We start from the raw sequence: 23365 nt of genomic DNA on the forward strand, positions 1-23365 counted from the left end.
GGAGGTACTAGCTCCAACTCCTTTTGACAGTGAAAACTGCAGGAACTTCAAACCGGCACTAGGAAACAGATTGAGAAAGCTGACAGAAAGTGTCTCCTGAAACCCGTTCCCTTGGTGCTAGATGAACGAACTTCTCTCCACTTGCTCAGTTCTGAGAGATAAGTGTGTGTGAAAGCCGTCCTTCACCTAGCTTGTTGGGAACACAAAGTTTATTTTCAGTTGCAAACTCCATTCCATACATATATATGGGGAGGTAGAAGCTCCAACTCGGTTTTACAGTGAAAACTGCTGGAACTTCAAACTGGCACTAGGTAACAGACTGAGAAAGCAGAGAAAAAGTGTCTCCTGCTACCCGTCCCCTTGGTGCTAGATGAACGAACGTCTCTCCACTTGCTCAGTTCTGAGAGATAGGTGCGTGTGAAAGCCGTCCTTCTCCTAGCTTTTTGGGAACACAAAGTTTCTTTTCAGTTGCAAACTCCATTCCATACATATATATGGGGAGGTACAAGCTCCAACTCGGTTTGACAGTGAAAACTGCAGGATCTTCAAACCGGCACTAGGAAACAGACTGAGAAAGCAGAGAAAAAGTGTCTCCTGCAACCCGTTCCTTTGGTGCTAGATGAACGAACGTCTCTCCACTTGCTCAGTTCTGAGAGATAAGAGTGTGTGAAAGCCGTCCTTCACCTAGCTTGTTGGGAACACAAAGTTTCTTTTCAGTTGCAAACTCCATTCCATACATATATATGGGGAGGTAGAAGCTCCAACTCCGTTTTACAGTGAAAACTGCAGGAACTTCAAACCGGCACTAGGAAACAGACTGAGAAAGCAGAGAAAAAGTGTCTCCTGCAACCCGTTCCCTTGGTGCTAGATGAACGAACGTCTCTCAACTTGCTCAGTTATGAGAGAAAATTATGTGTGAAAGCCGTACTTCACCTAGCTTGTTGGGAACACAAAGTTTCTTTTCAGTTGCAAACTCCATTCCATACATATATATGGGGAGGTACAAGCTCCAACTCCTTTTGACAGTGAAAACTGCAGGAACTTCAAACCGGCACTAGGAAACAGATTGAGAAAGCTGACAGAAAGTGTCTCCTGAAACCCGTTCCCTTGGTGCTAGATGAACGAACTTCTCTCCACTTGCTCAGTTCTGAGAGATAAGTGTGTGTGAAAGCCGTCCTTCACCTAGCTTGTTGGGAACACAAAGTTTATTTTCAGTTGCAAACTCCATTCCATACATATATATGGGGAGGTAGAAGCTCCAACTCGGTTTTACAGTGAAAACTGCTGGAACTTCAAACTGGCACTAGGTAACAGACTGAGAAAGCAGAGAAAAAGTGTCTCCTGCTACCCGTCCCCTTGGTGCTAGATGAACGAACGTCTCTCCACTTGCTCAGTTCTGAGAGATAGGTGCGTGTGAAAGCCGTCCTTCTCCTAGCTTTTTGGGAACACAAAGTTTCTTTTCAGTTGCAAACTCCATTCCATACATATATATGGGGAGGTACAAGCTCCAACTCGGTTTGACAGTGAAAACTGCAGGATCTTCAAACCGGCACTAGGAAACAGACTGAGAAAGCAGAGAAAAAGTGTCTCCTGCTACCCGTCCCCTTGGTGCTAGATGAACGAACGTCTCTCCACTTGCTCAGTTCTGAGAGATAGGTGCGTGTGAAAGCCGTCCTTCTCCTAGCTTTTTGGGAACACAAAGTTTCTTTTCAGTTGCAAACTCCATTCCATACATATATATGGGGAGGTACAAGCTCCAACTCGGTTTGACAGTGAAAACTGCAGGATCTTCAAACCGGCACTAGGAAACAGACTGAGAAAGCAGAGAAAAAGTGTCTCCTGCAACCCGTTCCTTTGGTGCTAGATGAACGAACGTCTCTCCACTTGCTCAGTTCTGAGAGATAAGAGTGTGTGAAAGCCGTCCTTCACCTAGCTTGTTGGGAACACAAAGTTTCTTTTCAGTTGCAAACTCCATTCCATACATATATATGGGGAGGTAGAAGCTCCAACTCCGTTTTACAGTGAAAACTGCAGGAACTTCAAACCGGCACTAGGAAACAGACTGAGAAAGCAGAGAAAAAGTGTCTCCTGCAACCCGTTCCCTTGGTGCTAGATGAACGAACGTCTCTCAACTTGCTCAGTTATGAGAGAAAATTATGTGTGAAAGCCGTACTTCACCTAGCTTGTTGGGAACACAAAGTTTCTTTTCAGTTGCAAACTCCATTCCATACATATATATGGGGAGGTACAAGCTCCAACTCGTTTTTACAGTGAAAACTGCAGGAACTTCAAACCGGCACTAGGAAACAGACTGAGAAATCAGAGAAAAAGTGTCCCCTGCAACCCGTTCCCTTGGTGCTAGATGAACGAACGACTCTCCACTTGCTCAGTTCTGAGAGATATGTGTGTGTGAAAGCCGTCCTTCACCTAGCTTGTTGGGAACACAAAGTTTCTTTTCAGTTGCAAACTCCATTCCATACATATATATGGGGAGGTACAAGCTCCAACTCGGTTTGCCAGTGAAAACTGCAGCAACTTCAAACCGGCACTAGGAAACAGACTGAGGAAGCTGAGAAAAAGTGTCTCCTGCAACACGTTCCCTTGGTGCTAGATGAACGAACGTCTCTCCACTTGCTCAGTTCTGAGAGATAAGTGTGTGTGAAAGCCGTCCTTCACCTAGCTTGTTGGGAACACAAAGTTTCTTTTCAGTTGCAAACTCCATTCCATACATATATATGGGGAGGTACAAGCTCCAACTCGGTTTTACAGTGAAAACTGCAGGAACTTCAAACCGGCACTAGGAAACAGACTGAGGAAACAGAGAAAAAGTGTCTCCTGCAACCCGTTCCCTTGGTGCTAGATGAACGAACGTCTCTCCACTTGCTCAGTTCTGAGAGATATGTGCGTGTGAAAGCCGTCCTTCACCTAGCTTTTTGGGAACACAAAGTTTCTTTTCAGTTGCAAACTCCATTCCATACATATATATGGGGAGGTACTAGCTCCAACTCGGTTTGACAGTGAAAACTGCAGGAACTTCAAACCGGCACTAGGAAACAGACTGAGAAAGCAGAGAAAAAGTGTCTCCTGCAACGCGTTCCCTTGGTGCTAGATGAACGAACGTCTCTCCACTTGCTCTGTTCTGAGAGTTAAGTGAGTGTGAAAGCCGTCCTTCACCTAGCTTGTTGGGAACACAAAGTTTCTTTTCAGTTGCAAACTCCATTCCATACATATATATGGGGAGGTAGAAGCTCCAACTCGGTTTTACAGTGAAAACTGCTGGAACTTCAAACCGGCACTAGGTAACAGACTGAGAAAGCAGAGAAAAAGTGTCTCCTGCTACCCGTCCCCTTGGTGCTAGATGAACGAACGTCTCTCCACTTGCTCAGTTCTGAGAGATAAGTGTGTGTGAAAGCCGTCCTTCACCTAGCTTGTTGGGAACACAAAGTTTCTTTTCAGTTGCAAACTCCATTCCATACATATATATGGGGAGGTACAAGCTCCAACTCGGTTTGACAGTGAAAACTGCTGGAACTTCAAACCGGCACTAGGTAACAGACTGAGAAAGCAGAGAAAAAGTGTCTCCTGCTACCCGTCCCCTTGGTGCTAGATGAACGAACGTCTCTCCACTTGCTCAGTTCTGAGAGATAGGTGCGTGTGAAAGCCGTCCTTCTCCTAGCTTTTTGGGAACACAAAGTTTCTTTTCAGTTGCAAACTCCATTCCATACATATATATGGGGAGGTACAAGCTCCAACTCGTTTTGACAGTGAAAACTGCAGGATCTTCAAACCGGCACTAGGAAACAGACAGAGAAAGCAGAGAAAAAGTGTCTCCTGCAACCCGTTCCTTTGGTGCTAGATGAACGAACGTCTCTCCACTTGCTCAGTTCTGAGAGATAAGAGTGTGTGAAAGCCGTCCTTCACCTAGCTTGTTGGGAACACAAAGTTTCTTTTCAGTTGCAAACTCCATTCCATACATATATATGGGGAGGTACAAGCTCCAACTCGTTTTTACAGTGAAAACTGCAGGAACTTCAAACCGGCACTAGGAAACAGACTGAGAAATCAGAGAAAAAGTGTCCCCTGCAACCCGTTCCCTTGGTGCTAGATGAACGAACGACTCTCCACTTGCTCAGTTCTGAGAGATATGTGTGTGTGAAAGCCGTCCTTCAACTAGCTTGTTGGGAACACAAAGTTTCTTTTCAGTTGCAAACTCCATTCCATACATATATATGGGGAGGTACAAGCTCCAACTCGGTTTGCCAGTGAAAACTGCAGGAACTTCAAACCGGCACTAGGAAACAGACTGAGGAAGCTGAGAAAAAGTGTCTCCTGCAACACGTTCCCTTGGTGCTAGATGAACGAACGTCTCTCCACTTGCTCAGTTCTGAGAGATAAGTGTGTGTGAAAGCCGTCCTTCACCTAGCTTGTTGGGAACACAAAGTTTCTTTTCAGTTGCAAACTCCATTCCATACATATATATGGGGAGGTACAAGCTCCAACTCGGTTTTACAGTGAAAACTGCAGGAACTTCAAACCGGCACTAGGAAACAGACTGAGGAAACAGAGAAAAAGTGTCTCCTGCAACCCGTTCCCTTGGTGCTAGATGAACGAACGTCTCTCCACTTGCTCAGTTCTGAGAGATATGGGCGTGTGAAAGCCGTCCTTCACCTAGCTTTTTGGGAACACAAAGTTTCTTTTCAGTTGCAAACTCCATTCCATACATATATATGGGGAGGTACTAGCTCCAACTCGGTTTGACAGTGAAAACTGCAGGAACTTCAAACCGGCACTAGGAAACAGACTGAGAAAGCAGAGAAAAAGTGTCTCCTGCAACGCGTTCCCTTGGTGCTAGATGAACGAACGTCTCTCCACTTGCTCTGTTCTGAGATTTAAGTGTGTGTGAAAGCCGTCCTTCACCTAGCTTGTTGGGAACACAAAGCTTCTTTTCAGTTGCAAACTCCATTCCATACATATATATGGGGAGGTAGAAGCTCCAACTCCGTTTTACAGTGAAAACTGCTGGAACTTCAAACCGGCACTAGGTAACAGACTGAGAAAGCAGAGAAGAAGTGTCTCCTGCTACCCGTCCCCTTGGTGCTAGATGAACGAACGTCTCTCCACTTGCTCAGTTCTGAGAGATAAGTGTGTGTGAAAGCCGTCCTTCACCTAGCTTGTTGGGAAGACAAAGTTTATTTTCAGTTGCAAACTCCATTCCATACATATATATGGGGAGGTAGAAGCTCCAACTCGGTTTTACAGTGAAAACTGCTGGAACTTCAAACCGGCACTAGGTAACAGACTGAGAAAGCAGAGAAAAAGTGTCTCCTGCTACCCGTCCCCTTGGTGCTAGATGAACGAACGTCTCTCCACTTGCTCAGTTCTGAGAGATAGGTGCGTGTGAAAGCCGTCCTTCTAAAAGCTTTTTGGGAACACAAAGTTTCTTTTCAGTTGCAAACTCCATTCCATACATATATATGGGGAGGTACAAGCTCCACCTCGGTTTGACAGTGAAAACTGCAGGATCTTCAAACCGGCACTAGGAAACAGACTGAGAAAGCAGAGAAAAAGTGTCTCCTGCAACCCGTTCCTTTGGTGCTAGATGAACGAACGTCTCTCCACTTGCTCAGTTCAGAGAGATAAGAGTGTGTGAAAGCCGTACTTCACCAAGCTTGTTGGGAACACAAAGTTTCTTTTCAGTTGCAAACTCCATTCCATACATATATATGGGGAGGTAGAAGCTCCAACTCCGTTTTACAGTGAAAACTGCAGGAACTTCAAACCGGCACTAGGAAACAGACTGAGAAAGCAGAGAAAAAGTGTCTCCTTCAACCCGTTCCCTTGGTGCTAGATGAACGAACGTCTCTCAACTTGCTCAGTTATGAGAGAAAATTATGTGTGAAAGCCGTCCTTCACCTAGCTTGTTGGGAACACAAAGTTTCTTTTCAGTTGCAAACTCCATTCCATACTTATATATGGGGAGGTACTAGCTCCAACTCGGTTTGACATTGAAAAAGGCAGGAACTTCAAACCGGCACTAGGAAACAGACTGAGAAAGCAGAGAAAAAGTGTCTCCTGCAACCCGTTCCCTTGGTGCTAGATGAACGAACGTCTCTCCACTTGCTCTGTTCTGAGAGATAAGTGTGTGTGAAAGCCTTACTTCACCTAGCTTGTTGGGAACACAAAGTTTCTTTTCAGTTGCAAACTCCATTCCATACATATATATGGGGAGGTACAAGCTCCAACTCGTTTTTACAGTGAAAACTGCAGGAACTTCAAACCGGCACTAGGAAACAGACTGAGAAATCAGAGAAAAAGTGTCCCCTGCAACCCGTTCCCTTGGTGCTAGATGAACGAACGACTCTCCACTTGCTCAGTTCTGAGAGATATGTGTGTGTGAAAGCCGTACTTCACCTAGCTTGTTGGGAACACAAAGTTTCTTTTCAGTTGCAAACTCCATTCCATACATATATATGGGGAGGTAGAAGCTCCAACTCCGTTTTACAGTGAAAACTGCAGGAACTTCAAACCGGCACTAGGAAGCAGACTGAGAAAGCAGAGAAAAAGTGTCTCCTTCAACCCGTTCCCTTGGTGCTAGATGAACGAACGTCTCTCAACTTGCTCAGTTATGAGAGAAAATTATGTGTGAAAGCCGTCCTTCACCTAGCTTGTTGGGAACACAAAGTTTCTTTTCAGTTGCAAACTCCATTCCATACTTATATAAGGGGAGGTACTAGCTCCAACTCGGTTTGACATTGAAAAAGGCAGGGACTTCAAACCGGCACTAGGAATCAGACTGAGAAAGCAGAGAAAAAGTGTCTCCTGCAACGCGTTCCCTTGGTGCTAGATGAACGAACGTCTCTCCACTTGCTCTGTTCTGAGAGTTAAGTGTGTGTGAAAGCCGTCCTTCACCTAGCTTGTTGGGAACACAAAGTTTCTTTTCAGTTGCAAACTCCATTCCATACATATATATGGGGAGGTAGAAGCTCCAACTCCGTTTTACAGTGAAAACTGCTGGAACTTCAAACCGGCACTAGGTAACAGACTGAGAAAGCAGAGAAAAAGTGTCTCCTGCTACCCGTCCCCTTGGTGCTAGATGAACGAACGTCTCTCCACTTGCTCAGTTCTGAGAGATAAGTGTGTGTGAAAGCCGCCTTCACCTAGCTTGTTGGGAACACAAAGTTTATTTTCAGTTGCAAACTCCATTCCATACATATATATGGGGAGGTAGAAGCTCCAACTCGGTTTTACAGTGAAAACTGCTGGAACTTCAAACCGGCACTAGGTAACAGACTGAGAAAGCAGAGAAAAAGTGTCTCCTGCTACCCGTCCCCTTGGTGCTAGATGAACGAACGTCTCTCCACTTGCTCAGTTCTGAGAGATAGGTGCGTGTGAAAGCCGTCCTTCTCCTAGCTTTTTGGGAACACAAAGTTTCTTTTCAGTTGCAAACTCCATTCCATACATATATATGGGGAGGTACAAGCTCCAACTCGGTTTGACAGTGAAAACTGCAGGATCTTCAAACCGGCACTAGGAAACAGACTGAGAAAGCAGAGAAAAAGTGTCTCCTGCAACCCGTTCCTTTGGTGCTAGATGAACGAACGTCTCTCCACTTGCTCAGTTCTGAGAGATAAGAGTGTGTGAAAGCCTTACTTCACCTAGCTTGTTGGGAACACAAAGTTTCTTTTCAGTTGCAAACTCCATTCCATACATATATATGGGGAGGTACAAGCTCCAACTCCGTTTTACAGTGAAAACTGCTAGAACTTCAAACCGGCACTAGGTAACAGACTGAGAAAGCAGAGAAAAAGTGTCTCCTGCTACCCGTCCCCTTGGTGCTAGATGAACGAACGTCTCTCCACTTGCTCAGTTCTGAGAGATAAGTGTGTGTGAAAGCCGTCCTTCACCTAGCTTGTTGGGAACACAAAGTTTCTTTTCAGTTGCAAACTCCATTCCATACATATATATGGGGAGGTAGAAGCTCCAACTCGGTTTTACAGTGAAAACTGCTGGAACTTCAAACCGGCACTAGGTAACAGACTGAGAAAGCAGAGAAAAACTGTCTCCTGCTACCCGTCCCCTTGGTGCTAGATGAACGAACGTCTCTCCACTTGCTCAGTTCTGAGAGATAGGTGCGTGTGAAAGCCGTCCTTCTCCTAGCTTTTTGGGAACACAAAGTTTCTTTTCAGTTGCAAACTCCATTCCATACATATATATGGGGAGGTACAAGCTCCAACTCGGTTTGACAGTGAAAACTGCAGGATCTTCAAACCGGCACTAGGAAACAGACTGAGAAAGAAGAGAAAAAGTGTCTCCTGCAACCCGTTCCTTTGGTGCTAGATGAACGAACGTCTCTCCACTTGCTCAGTTATGAGAGAAAATTATGTGTGAATGCCGTCCTTCACCTAGCTTTTTGGGAACACAAAGTTTCTTTTCAGTTGCAAACTCCATTCCATACTTATATATGGGGAGGTACTAGCTCCAACTCGGTTTGACATTGAAAAAGGCAGGAACTTCAAACCGGCACTAGGAAACAGACTGAGAAAGCAGAGAAAAAGTGTCTCCTGCAACCCGTTCCCTTGGTGCTAGATGAACGAACGTCTCTCCACTTGCTCTGTTCTGAGAGATAAGTGTGTGTGAAAGCCGTCCTTCACCTAGCTTGTTGGGAACACAAAGTTTCTTTTCAGTTGCAAACTCCATTCCATACATATATATGGGGAGGTACAAGCTCCAACTCGGTTTGCCAGTGAAAAATGCAGGAACTTCAAACCGGCACTAGGAAACAGACTGAGGAAGCAGAGAAAAAGTGTCTCCTGCAACCCGTTCCCTTGGTGCTAGATGAACGAACGTCTCTCCACTTGCTCAGTTCTGAGAGATAAGTGTGTGTGAAAGCCGTCCTTCACCTAGCTTGTTGGGAACACAAAGTTTCTTTTCAGTTGCAAACTCCATTCCATACATATATATGGGGAGGTACAAGCTCCAACTCGTTTTTACAGTGAAAACTGCAGGAACTTCAAACCGGCACTAGGAAACAGACTGAGGAAGCAGAGAAATAGTGTCTCCTGCAACCCGTTCCCTTGGTGCTAGATGAACGAACGTCTCTCCACTTGCTCAGTTCTGAGAGATATGTGCGTGTGAAAGCCGTCCTTCACCTAGCTTTTTGGGAACACAAAGTTTCTTTACAGTTGCAAACTCCATTCCATACATATATATGGGGAGGTACTAGCTCCAACTCGGTTTGACAGTGAAAACTGCAGGAACTTCAAACCGGCACTAGGAAACAGACTGAGAAAGCAGAGAAAAACTGTCTCCTGCAACGCGTTCCCTTGGTGCTAGATGAACGAACGTCTCTCCACTTGCTCTGTTCTGAGAGTTAAGTGTGTGTGAAAGCCGTCCTTCACCTAGCTTGTTGGGAACACAAAGTTTCTTTTCAGTTGCAAACTCCATTCCATACATATATATGGGGAGGTAGAAGCTCCAACTCGGTTTTACAGTGAAAACTGCAGGAACTTCAAACCGGCACTAGGAAACAGACTGAGAAAGCAGAGAAAAAGTGTCTCCTGCAACCCGTTCCCTTGGTGCTAGATGAACGAACGTCTCTCCACTTGCTCAGTTCTGAGAGATAAGTGTGTGTGAAAGCCGTCCTTCACCTAGCTTGTTGGGAACACAAAGTTTCTTTTCAGTTGCAAACTCCATTCCATACATATATATGGGGAGGTACAAACTCCAACTCGGTTTTACAGTAAAAACTGCAGGAACTTCAAACCGGCACTAGGAAACAGACTGAGGAAGCAGAGAAAAAGTGTCTCCTGTAACCCGTTCCCTTGGTGCTACATGAAAGAACGTCTCTCCACTTGCTCAGTTCTGAGAGATAAGTGTGTGTGAAAGCCGTCCCTCAACTAGCTTGTTGGGAACACAAAGTTTCTTTTCAGTTGCAAACTCCATTCCATACATATATATGGGGAGGTACTAGCTCCAACTCGGTTTGACAGTGAAAACTGCAGGAACTTCAAACCGGCACTAGGAAACAGACTGAGAAAGCAGAGAAAAAGTGTCTCCTGCAACCCGTTCCCTTGGTGCTAGATGAACGAAAGTCTCTCCACTTGCTCAGTTCTGAGAGATAAGTGTGTGTGAAAGCCGTACTTCACCTTGCTTGTTGGGAACACAAAGTTTCTTTTCAGTTGCAAACTCCATTCCATACATATATATGGGGAGGTAGAAGCTCCAACTCTGTTTTACACTGAAAACTGCAGGAACTTCAAACCGGCACTAGGAAACAGACTGAGAAAGCAGAGAAAAAGTGTCTCCTGCAACCCGTTCCCTTGGTGCTACATGAACGAACGTCTCTCCACTTGCTCAGTTCTGAGAGATAAGTGTGTGTGAAAGCCGTCCTTCACCTAGCTTGTTCGGAACACAAAGTTTCTTTTCAGTTGCAAACTCCATTCCATACATATATATGGGGAGGTACTAGCTCCAACTCGGTTTGACAGTGTAAACTGCAGGAACTTCAAACCGGCACTAGGAAACAGACTGAGAAAGCAGAGAAAAAGTGTCCCCTGCAACCCGTTCCCTTGGTGCTAGATGAACGAACGTCTCTCCACTTGCTCAGTTCTGAGAGATAAGTGTGTGTGAAAGCCGTCCTTCACCTAGCTTGTTGGGAACACAAAGTTTCTTTTCAGTTGCAAACTCCATTCCATACATATATATGGGGAGGTACTAGCTCCAACTCGGTTTGACAGTGAAAACTGCAGGAACTTCAAACCGGCACTAGGAAACAGACTGAGAAAGCAGAGAAAAAGTTTCTCCTGCAACCCGTTCCCTTGGTGCTAGATGAACGAACGTCTCTCCACTTGCTCTGTTCTGAGAGATAAGTGTGTGTGAAAGCCATCCTTCAACTAGCTTGTTGGGAACACAAAGTTTCTTTTCAGTTGCAAACTCCATTCCATACATATATATGGGGAGGTAGAAGCTCCAACTCGGTTTTACAGTGAAAACTGCAGGAACTTCAAACCGGCACTAGGAAACAGACTGAGAAAGCAGAGAAAAAGAGTCCCCTGCAACCCGTTCCCTTGGTGCTAGATGAACGAACGTCTCTCCACTTGCTCAGTTCTGAGAGATAAGTGTGTGTGAAAGCCGTCCTTCACCTAGCTTGTTGGGAACACAAAGTTTCTTTTCAGTTGCAAACTCCATTCCATACATATATATGGGGAGGTACAAGCTCCAACTCGGTTTTACAGTGAAAACTGCAGGAACTTCAAACCGGCACTAGGAAACAGACTGAGGAAGCAGAGAAAAAGTGTCTCCTGCAACCCGTTCCCTTGGTGCTAGATGAACGAACGTCTCTCCACTTGCTCAGTTCTGAGAGATATGTGCGTGTGAAAGCCGTCCTTCACCTAGCTTTTTGGGAACACAAAGTTTCTTTTCAGTTGCAAACTCCATTCCATACATATATATGGGGAGGTACTAGCTCCAACTCGGTTTGACAGTGAAAACTGCAGGAACTTCAAACCGGCACTAGGAAACAGACTGAGAAAGCAGAGAAAAAGTGTCTCCTGCAACGCGTTCCCTTGGTGCTAGATGAACGAACGTCTCTCCACTTGCTCTGTTCTGAGAGTTAAGTGTGTGTGAAAGCCGTCCTTCACCTAGCTTGTTGGGAACACAAAGTTTCTTTTCAGTTGCAAACTCCAATCCATACATATATATGGGGAGGTAGAAGCTCCAACTCGGATTTACAGTGAAAACTGCAGGAACTTCAAACCGGCACTAGGAAACAGACTGAGAAAGCAGAGAAAAAGTGTCTCCTGCAACGCGTTCCCTTGGTGCTAGATGAACGAACGTCTCTCCACTTGCTCAGTTCTGAGAGATAAGTGTGTGTGAAAGTCGTCCTTCACCTAGCTTGTTGGGAACACAAAGTTTCTTTTTAGTTGCAAACTCCATTCCATACATATATATGGGGAGGTACAAGCTCCAACTCGGTTTTACAGTGAAAACTGCAGGAACTTCAAACCGGCACTAGGAAACAGACTGAGGAAGCAGAGAAAAAGTGTCTCCTGCAACCCGTTCCCTTGGTGCTACATGAAAGAACGTCTCTCCACTTGCTCAGTTTTGAGAGATAAGTGTGTGTGAAAGCCGTCCTTCACCTTGCTTGTTGGGAACACAAAGTTTCTTTTCAGTTGCAAACTCCATTCCATACATATATATGGGGAGGTACAAACTCCAACTCGATTTTACAGTGAAAACTGCAGGAACTTCAAACAGGCACTAGGAAACAGACTGAGGAAGCAGAGAAAAAGTGTCTCCTGTAACCCGTTCCCTTGGTGCTACATGAAAGAACGTCTCTCCACTTGCTCAGTTCTGAGAGACAAGTGTGTGTGAAAGCCGTCCCTCAACTAGCTTGTTGGGAACACAAAGTTTCTTTTCAGTTGCAAACTCCATTCCATACATATATATGGGGAGGTACTAGCTCCAACTCGGTTTGACAGTGAAAACTGCAGGAACTTCAAACCGGCACTAGGAAACAGACTGAGAAAGCAGAGAAAAAGTGTCTCCTGCAACCCGTTCCCTTGGTGCTAGATGAACGAAAGTCTCTCCACTTGCTCAGTTCTGAGAGATATGTGTGTGTGAAAGCCGTACTTCACCTTGCTTGTTGGGAACACAAAGTTTCTTTTCAGTTGCAAACTCCATTCCATACATATATATGGGGATGTAGAAGCTCCAACTCTGTTTTACACTGAAAACTGCAGGAACTTCAAACAGGCACTAGGAAACAGACTGAGAAAGCAGAGAAAAAGTGTCTCCTGCAACCCGTTCCCTTGGTGCTACATGAACGAACGTCTCTCCACTTGCTCAGTTCTGAGAGATAAGTGTGTGTGAAAGCCGTCCTTCACCTAGCTTGTTCGGAACACAAAGTTTCTTTTCAGTTGCAAACTCCATTCCATACATATATATGGGGAGGTACTAGCTCCAACTCGGTTTGACAGTGTAAACTGCAGGAACTTCAAACCGGCACTAGGAAACAGACTGAGAAAGCAGAGAAAAAGTGTCTCCTGCAACCCGTTCCCTTGGTGCTAGATGAACGAACTTCTCTCCACTTGCTCAGTTCTGAGAGATAAGTGTGTGTGAAAGCCGTCCTTCACCTAGCTTGTTGGGAACACAAAGTTTCTTTTCAGTTGCAAATTCCATTCCATACATATATATGGGGAGGTACTAGCTCCAACTCGGTTTGACAGTGAAAACTGCAGGAACTTCAAACCGGCACTAGGAAACAGACTGAGAAAGCAGAGAAAAAGTGTCTCCTGCAACCCGTTCCCTTGGTGCTAGATGAACGAACGTCTCTCCACTTGCTCTGTTCTGAGAGATAAGTGTGTGTGAAAGCCGTCCTTCAACTAGCTTGTTGGGAACACAAAGTTTCTTTTCAGTTGCAAACTCCATTCCATACATATATATGGGGAGGTAGAAGCTCCAACTCGGTTTTACAGTGAAAACTGCAGGAACTTCAAACCGGCACTAGGAAACAGACTGAGAAAGCAGAGAAAAAGAGTCCCCTGCAACCCGTTCCCTTGGTGCTAGATGAACGAACGTCTCTCCACTTGCTCAGTTCTGAGAGATAAGTGTGTGTGAAAGCCGTCCTTCACCTAGCTTGTTGGGAACACAAAGTTTCTTTTCAGTTGCAAACTCCATTCCATACATATATATGGGGAGGTACAAGCTCCAACTCGGTTTTACAGTGAAAACTGCAGGAACTTCAAACCGGCACTAGGAAACAGACTGAGGAAGCAGAGAAAAAGTGTCTCCTGCAACCCGTTCCCTTGGTGCTAGATGAACGAACGTCTCTCCACTTGCTCAGTTCTGAGAGATATGTGCGTGTGAAAGCCGTACTTCACCTAGCTTTTTGGGAACACAAAGTTTCTTTTCAGTTGCAAACTCCATTCCATACATATATATGGGGAGGTACTAGCTCCAACTCGGTTTGACAGTGAAAACTGCAGGAACTTCAAACCGGCACTTGGAAACAGACTGAGAAAGCAGAGAAAAAGTGTCTCCTGCAACGCGTTCCCTTGGTGCTAGATGAACGAACGTCTCTCCACTTGCTCTGTTCTGAGAGTTAAGTGTGTGTGAAAGCCGTCCTTCACTTAGCTTGTTGGGAACACAAAGTTTCTTTTCAGTTGCAAACTCCATTCCATACATATATATGGGGAGGTAGAAGCTCCAACTCGGATTTACAGTGAAAACTGCAGGAACTTCAAACCGGCACTAGGAAACAGACTGAGAAAGCAGAGAAATAGTGTCTCCTGCAACCCGTTCCCTTGGTGCTAGATGAACGAACGTCTCTCCACTTGCTCAGTTCTGAGAGATAAGTGTGTGTGAAAGCCGTCCTTCACCTAGCTTGTTGGGAACACAAAGTTTCTTTTTAGTTTCAAACTCCATTCCATACATATATATGGGGAGGTACAAGCTCCAACTCGGTTTTACAGTGAAAACTGCAGGAACTTCAAACCGGCACTAGGAAACAGACTGAGGAAGCAGAGAAAAAGTGTCTCCTGCAACCCGTTCCCTTGGTGCTACATGAAAGAACGTCTCTCCACTTGCTCAGTTCTGAGAGATAAGTGTGTGTGAAAGCCGTCCTTCACCTTGCTTGTTGGGAACACAAAGTTTCTTTTCAGTTGCAAACTCCATTCCATACATATATATGGGGAGGTAGAAGCTCCAACTCTGTTTTACAGTGAAAACTGCAGGAACTTCAAACCGGCACTAGGAAACAGACTGAGAAAGCAGAGAAAAAGTGTCTCCTGCAACGCGTTCCCTTGGTGCTACATGAACGAACGTCTCTCCACTTGCTCTGTTCTGAGAGTTAAGTGTGTGTGAAAGCCGTCCTTCACCTAGCTTGTTGGGAACACAAAGTTTCTTTTCAGTTGCAAACTCCATTCCATACATATATATGGGGAGGTAGAAGCTCCAACTCGGATTTACAGTGAAAACTGCAGGAACTTCAAACCGGCACTAGGAAACAGACTGAGAAAGCAGAGAAAAAGTGTCTCCTGCAACCCGTTCCCTTGGTGCTAGATGAACGAACGTCTCTCCACTTGCTCAGTTCTGAGAGATAAGTGTGTGTGAAAGCCGTCCTTCACCTAGCTTGTTGGGAACACAAAGTTTCTTTTTAGTTGCAAACTCCATTCCATACATATATATGGGGAGGTACAAGCTCCAACTCGTTTTTACAGTGAAAACTGCAGGAACTTCAAACCGGCACTAGGAAACAGACTGAGGAAGCAGAGAAAAAGTGTCTCCTGCAACCCGTTCCCTTGGTGCTACATGAAAGAACGTCTCTCCACTTGCTCAGTTTTGAGAGATAAGTGTGTGTGAAAGCCGTCCTTCACCTAGCTTGTTGGGAACACAAAGTTTCTTTTCAGTTGCAAACTCCATTCCATACATATATATGGGGAGGTAAAAGCTCCAACTCTGTTTTACAGTGAAAACTGCAGGAACTTCAAACCGGCACTAGGAAACAGACTGAGAAAGCAGAGAAAAAGTGTCTCCTGCAACCCGTTCCCTTGGTGCTACATGAACGAACGTCTCTCCACTTGCTCAGTTCTGAGAGATATGTGTGTGTGAAAGCCGTCCTTCACCTAGCTTGTTCGGAACACAAAGTTTGTTTTCAGTTGCAAACTCCATTCCATACATATATATGGGGAGGTACTAGCTCCAACTCGTTTTGACAGTGTAAACTGCAGGAACTTCAAACCGGCACTAGGAAACAGACTGAGAAAGCAGAGAAAAAGTGTCTCCTGCAACCCGTTCCCTTGGTGCTAGATGAACGAACGTCTCTCCACTTGCTCAGTTCTGAGAGATAAGTGTGTGTGAAAGCCGTCCTTCACCTAGCTTGTTGGGAACACAAAGTTTCTTTTCAGTTGCAAACTCCATTCCATACATATATATGGGGAGGTACTAGCTCCAACTCGGTTTGACAGTGAAAACTGCAGGAACTTCAAACCGGCACTAGGAAACAGACTGAGAAAGCAGAGAAAAAGTGTCTCCTGCAACCCGTTCCATTGGTGCTAGATGAACGAACGTCTCTCCACTTGCTCTGATCTGAGAGATAAGTGTGTTTGAAAGCCGTCCTTCAACTAGCTTGTTGGGAACACAAAGTTTCTTTTCAGTTGCAAACTCCATTCCATACATATATATGGGGAGGTAGAAGCTCCAACTCGATTTTACAGTGAAAACTGCAGGAAATTCAAACCGGCACTATGAAACAGACTGAGAAAGCAGAGAAAAAGAGTCCCCTGCAACCCGTTCCCTTGGTGCTAGATGAACGAACGTCTCTCCACTTGCTCAGTTCTGAGAGATAAGTGTGTGTGAAAGCCGTCCTTCACCTAGCTTGTTGGGAACACAAAGTTTCTTTTCAGTTGCAAACTCCATTCCATACATATATATGGGGAGGTAGAAGCTCCAACTCGGTTTTACAGTGAAAACTGCAGGAACTTCAAACCGGCACTAGGAAACAGACTGAGAAAGCAGAGAAAAAGAGTCCCCTGCAACCCGTTCCCTTGGTGCTAGATGAACGAACGTCTCTCCACTTGCTCAGTTCTGAGAGATAAGTGTGTGTGAAAGCCGTCCTTCACCTAGCTTGTTGGGAACACAAAGTTTCTTTTCAGTTGCAAACTCCATTCCATACATATATATGGGGAGGTACAAGCTCCAACTCGGTTTTACAGTGAAAACTGCAGGAACTTCAAACCGGCACTAGGAAACAGACTGAGGAAGCAGAGAAAAAGTGTCTCCTGCAACCCGTTCCCTTGGTGCTAGATGAACGAACGTCTCTCCACTTGCTCAGTTCTGAGAGATATGTGCGTGTGAAAGCCGTCCTTCACCTAGCTTTTTGGGAACACAAAGTTTCTTTTCAGTTGCAAACTCCATTCCATACATATATATGGGGAGGTACTAGCTCCAACTCGGTTTGACAGTGAAAACTGCAGGAACTTCAAACCGGCACTAGGAAACAGACTGAGAAAGCAGAGAAAAAGTGTCTCCTGCAACGCGTTCCCTTGGTGCTAGATGAACGAACGTCTCTCCACTTGCTCTGTTCTGAGAGTTAAGTGTGTGTGAAAGCCGTCCTTCACCTAGCTTGTTGGGAACACAAAGTTTCTTTTCAGTTGCAAACTCCATTCCATACATATATATGGGGAGGTAGAAGCTCCAACTCGGATTTACAGTGAAAACTGCAGGAACTTCAAACCGGCACTAGGAAACAGACTGAGAAAGCAGAGAAAAAGTGTCTCCTGCAACCCGTTCCCTTGGTGCTAGATGAACGAACGTCTCTCCACTTGCTCAGTTCTGAGAGATAAGTGTGTGTGAAAGCCGTCCTTCACCTAGCTTGTTGGGAACACAAAGTTTCTTTTTAGTTGCAAACTCCATTCCATACATATATATGGGGAGGTACAAGCTCCAACTCGGTTTTACAGTGAAAACTGCAGGAACTTCAAACCGGCACTAGGAAACAGACTGAGGAAGCAGAGAAAAAGTGTCTCCTGCAACCCGTTCCCTTGGTGCTACATGAAAGAACGTCTCTCCACTTGCTCAATTCTGAGAGATAAGTGTGTGTGAAAGCCGTCCTTCACCTTGCTTGTTGGGAACACAAAGTTTCTTTTCAGTTGCAAACTCCATTCCATACATATATATGGGGAGGTAGAAGCTCCAACTCTGTTTTACAGTGAAAACTGCAGGAACTTCAAACCGGCACTAGGAAACAGACTGAGAAAGCAGAGAAAAAGTGTCTCCTGCAACCCGTTCCCTTGGTGCTAGATGAACGAACGTCTCTCCACTTGCTCAGTCCTGAGAGATAAGTGTGTTTGAAAGCCGTCCTTCACCTAGCTTGTTGGGAACACAAAGTTTCTTTTCAGTTGCAAACTCCATTCCATACATATATATGGGGAGGTACTAGCTCCAACTCGGTTTGACAGTGAAAACTGCAGGAACTTCAAACCGGCACTAGGAAACAGACTGAGAAAGCAGAGAAAAAGTGTCTCCTGCAACGCGTTCCCTTGGTGCTAGATGAACGAACGTCTCTCCACTTGCTCTGTTCTGAGAGTTAAGTGTGTGTGAAAGCCGTCCTTCACCTAGCTTGTTGGGAACACAAAGTTTCTTTTCAGTTGCAAACTCCAATCCATACATATATATGGGGAGGTAGAAGCTCCAACTCGGATTTACAGTGAAAACTGCAGGAACTTCAAACCGGCACTAGGAAACAGACTGAGAAAGCAGAGAAAAAGTGTCTCCTGCAACGCGTTCCCTTGGTGCTAGATGAACGAACGTCTCTCCACTTGCTCAGTTCTGAGAGATAAGTGTGTGTGAAAGTCGTCCTTCACCTAGCTTGTTGGGAACACAAAGTTTCTTTTTAGTTGCAAACTCCATTCCATACATATATATGGGGAGGTACAAGCTCCAACTCGGTTTTACAGTGAAAACTGCAGGAACTTCAAACCGGCACTAGGAAACAGACTGAGGAAGCAGAGAAAAAGTGTCTCCTGCAACCCGTTCCCTTGGTGCTACATGAAAGAACGTCTCTCCACTTGCTCAGTTTTGAGAGATAAGTGTGTGTGAAAGCCGTCCTTCACCTTGCTTGTTGGGAACACAAAGTTTCTTTTCAGTTGCAAACTCCATTCCATACATATATATGGGGAGGTACAAACTCCAACTCGATTTTACAGTGAAAACTGCAGGAACTTCAAACAGGCACTAGGAAACAGACTGAGGAAGCAGAGAAAAAGTGTCTCCTGTAACCCGTTCCCTTGGTGCTACATGAAAGAACGTCTCTCCACTTGCTCAGTTCTGAGAGACAAGTGTGTGTGAAAGCCGTCCCTCAACTAGCTTGTTGGGAACACAAAGTTTCTTTTCAGTTGCAAACTCCATTCCATACATATATATGGGGAGGTACTAGCTCCAACTCGGTTTGACAGTGAAAACTGCAGGAACTTCAAACCGGCACTAGGAAACAGACTGAGAAAGCAGAGAAAAAGTGTCTCCTGCAACCCGTTCCCTTGGTGCTAGATGAACGAAAGTCTCTCCACTTGCTCAGTTCTGAGAGATATGTGTGTGTGAAAGCCGTACTTCACCTTGCTTGTTGGGAACACAAAGTTTCTTTTCAGTTGCAAACTCCATTCCATACATATATATGGGGATGTAGAAGCTCCAACTCTGTTTTACACTGAAAACTGCAGGAACTTCAAACAGGCACTAGGAAACAGACTGAGAAAGCAGAGAAAAAGTGTCTCCTGCAACCCGTTCCCTTGGTGCTACATGAACGAACGTCTCTCCACTTGCTCAGTTCTGAGAGATAAGTGTGTGTGAAAGCCGTCCTTCACCTAGCTTGTTCGGAACACAAAGTTTCTTTTCAGTTGCAAACTCCATTCCATACATATATATGGGGAGGTACTAGCTCCAACTCGGTTTGACAGTGAAAACTGCAGGAACTTCAAACCGGCACTAGGAAACAGACTGAGAAAGCAGAGAAAAAGTGTCTCCTGCAACCCGTTCCCTTGGTGCTAGATGAACGAACTTCTCTCCACTTGCTCAGTTCTGAGAGATAAGTGTGTGTGAAAGCCGTCCTTCACCTAGCTTGTTGGGAACACAAAGTTTCTTTTCAGTTGCAAATTCCATTCCATACATATATATGGGGAGGTACTAGCTCCAACTCGGTTTGACAGTGAAAACTGCAGGAACTTCAAACCGGCACTAGGAAACAGACTGAGAAAGCAGAGAAAAAGTGTCTCCTGCAACCCGTTCCCTTGGTGCTAGATGAACGAACGTCTCTCCACTTGCTCTGTTCTGAGAGATAAGTGTGTGTGAAAGCCGTCCTTCAACTAGCTTGTTGGGAACACAAAGTTTCTTTTCAGTTGCAAACTCCATTCCATACATATATATGGGGAGGTAGAAGCTCCAACTCGGTTTTACAGTGAAAACTGCAGGAACTTCAAACCGGCACTAGGAAACAGACTGAGAAAGCAGAGAAAAAGAGTCCCCTGCAACCCGTTCCCTTGGTGCTAGATGAACGAACGTCTCTCCACTTGCTCAGTTCTGAGAGATAAGTGTGTGTGAAAGCCGTCCTTCACCTAGCTTGTTGGGAACACAAAGTTTCTTTTCAGTTGCAAACTCCATTCCATACATATATATGGGGAGGTACAAGCTCCAACTCGGTTTTACAGTGAAAACTGCAGGAACTTCAAACCGGCACTAGGAAACAGACTGAGGAAGCAGAGAAAAAGTGTCTCCTGCAACCCGTTCCCTTGGTGCTAGATGAACGAACGTCTCTCCACTTGCTCAGTTCTGAGAGATATGTGCGTGTGAAAGCCGTACTTCACCTAGCTTTTTGGGAACACAAAGTTTCTTTTCAGTTGCAAACTCCATTCCATACATATATATGGGGAGGTACTAGCTCCAACTCGGTTTGACAGTGAAAACTGCAGGAACTTCAAACCGGCACTTGGAAACAGACTGAGAAAGCATAGAAAAAGTGTCTCCTGCAACGCGTTCCCTTGGTGCTAGATGAACGAACGTCTCTCCACTTGCTCTGTTCTGAGAGTTAAGTGTGTGTGAAAGCCGTCCTTCACTTAGCTTGTTGGGAACACAAAGTTTCTTTTCAGTTGCAAACTCCATTCCATACATATATATGGGGAGGTAGAAGCTCCAACTCGGATTTACAGTGAAAACTGCAGGAACTTCAAACCGGCACTAGGAAACAGACTGAGAAAGCAGAGAAATAGTGTCTCCTGCAACCCGTTCCCTTGGTGCTAGATGAACGAACGTCTCTCCACTTGCTCAGTTCTGAGAGATAAGTGTGTGTGAAAGCCGTCCTTCACCTAGCTTGTTGGGAACACAAAGTTTCTTTTTAGTTTCAAACTCCATTCCATACATATATATGGGGAGGTACAAGCTCCAACTCGGTTTTACAGTGAAAACTGCAGGAACTTCAAACCGGCACTAGGAAACAGACTGAGGAAGCAGAGAAAAAGTGTCTCCTGCAACCCGTTCCCTTGGTGCTACATGAAAGAACGTCTCTCCACTTGCTCAGTTCTGAGAGATATGTGTGTGTGAAAGCCGTCCTTCACCTTGCTTGTTGGGAACACAAAGTTTCTTTTCAGTTGCAAACTCCATTCCATACATATATATGGGGAGGTAGAAGCTCCAACTCTGTTTTACAGTGAAAACTGCAGGAACTTCAAACCGGCACTAGGAAACAGACTGAGAAAGCAGAGAAAAAGTGTCTCCTGCAACGCGTTCCCTTGGTGCTACATGAACGAACGTCTCTCCACTTGCTCTGTTCTGAGAGTTAAGTGTGTGTGAAAGCCGTCCTTCACCTAGCTTGTTGGGAACACAAAGTTTCTTTTCAGTTGCAAACTCCATTCCATACATATATATGGGGAGGTAGAAGCTCCAACTCGGATTTACAGTGAAAACTGCAGGAACTTCAAACCGGCACTAGGAAACAGACTGAGAAAGCAGAGAAAAAGTGTCTCCTGCAACCCGTTCCCTTGGTGCTAGATGAACGAACGTCTCTCCACTTGCTCAGTTCTGAGAGATAAGTGTGTGTGAAAGCCGTCCTTCACCTAGCTTGTTGGGAACACAAAGTTTCTTTTTAGTTGCAAACTCCATTCCATACATATATATGGGGAGGTACAAGCTCCAACTCGGTTTTACAGTGAAAACTGCAGGAACTTCAAACCGGCACTAGGAAACAGACTGAGGAAGCAGAGAAAAAGTGTCTCCTGCAACCCGTTCCCTTGGTGCTACATGAAAGAACGTCTCTCCACTTGCTCAGTTTTGAGAGATAAGTGTGTGTGAAAGCCGTCCTTCACCTAGCTTGTTGGGAACACAAAGTTTCTTTTCAGTTGCAAACTCCATTCCATACATATATATGGGGAGGTAAAAGCTCCAACTCTGTTTTACAGTGAAAACTGCAGGAACTTCAAACCGGCACTAGGAAACAGACTGAGAAAGCAGAGAAAAAGTGTCTCCTGCAACCCGTTCCCTTGGTGCTACATGAACGAACGTCTCTCCACTTGCTCAGTTCTGAGAGATATGTGTGTGTGAAAGCCGTCCTTCACCTAGCTTGTTCGGAACACAAAGTTTGTTTTCAGTTGCAAACTCCATTCCATACATATATATGGGGAGGTACTAGCTCCAACTCGTTTTGACAGTGTAAACTGCAGGAACTTCAAACCGGCACTAGGAAACAGACTGAGAAAGCAGAGAAAAAGTGTCTCCTGCAACCCGTTCCCTTGGTGCTAGATGAACGAACGTCTCTCCACTTGCTCAGTTCTGAGAGATAAGTGTGTGTGAAAGCCGTCCTTCACCTAGCTTGTTGGGAACACAAAGTTTCTTTTCAGTTGCAAACTCCATTCCATACATATATATGGGGAGGTACTAGCTCCAACTCGGTTTGACAGTGAAAACTGCAGGAACTTCAAACCGGCACTAGGAAACAGACTGAGAAAGCAGAGAAAAAGTGTCTCCTGCAACCCGTTCCATTGGTGCTAGATGAACGAACGTCTCTCCACTTGCTCTGATCTGAGAGATAAGTGTGTTTGAAAGCCGTCCTTCAACTAGCTTGTTGGGAACACAAAGTTTCTTTTCAGTTGCAAACTCCATTCCATACATATATATGGGGAGGTAGAAGCTCCAACTCGATTTTACAGTGAAAACTGCAGGAAATTCAAACCGGCACTATGAAACAGACTGAGAAAGCAGAGAAAAAGAGTCCCCTGCAACCCGTTCCCTTGGTGCTAGATGAACGAACGTCTCTCCACTTGCTCAGTTCTGAGAGATAAGTGTGTGTGAAAGCCGTCCTTCACCTAGCTTGTTGGGAACACAAAGTTTCTTTTCAGTTGCAAACTCCATTCCATACATATATATGGGGAGGTACAAGCTCCAACTCGGTTTTACAGTGAAAAATGCAGGAACTTCTAACCGGCACTAGGAAACAGACTGAGAAAGCAGAGAAAAGTGTCTCCTGCAACCCGTTCCCTTGGTGCTAGAGGAACGAACGTCTCTCCACTTGCACTGTTCTGAGAGATAAGTGTGTGTGAAAGCCGTCCTTCACCTAGCTTGTTGGGAACACAGAGTTTCTTTTCAGTTGCAAACTCCATTCCATACATATATATGGGGAGGTAGAAGCTCCAACAAGGTTTTACAGTGAAAACCGCAGGAACTTCAAACCGGCACTAGGAAACAGACTGAGAAAGCAGAGAAAAAGTGTCCCCTGCAACCCGTTCCCTTGGTGCTAGATGAACGAACGTCTCTCCACTTGCTCAGTTCTGAGAGATAAGTGTGTGTGAAAGCCGTCCTTCACCTAGCTTGTTGGGAACACAAAGTT

This window comes from Camelus dromedarius, unplaced genomic scaffold (genome assembly GCF_036321535.1).
Source record: "Camelus dromedarius isolate mCamDro1 unplaced genomic scaffold, mCamDro1.pat HAP1_SCAFFOLD_41, whole genome shotgun sequence".
In the NCBI taxonomy this organism is placed as follows: domain Eukaryota; kingdom Metazoa; phylum Chordata; class Mammalia; order Artiodactyla; family Camelidae; genus Camelus; species Camelus dromedarius.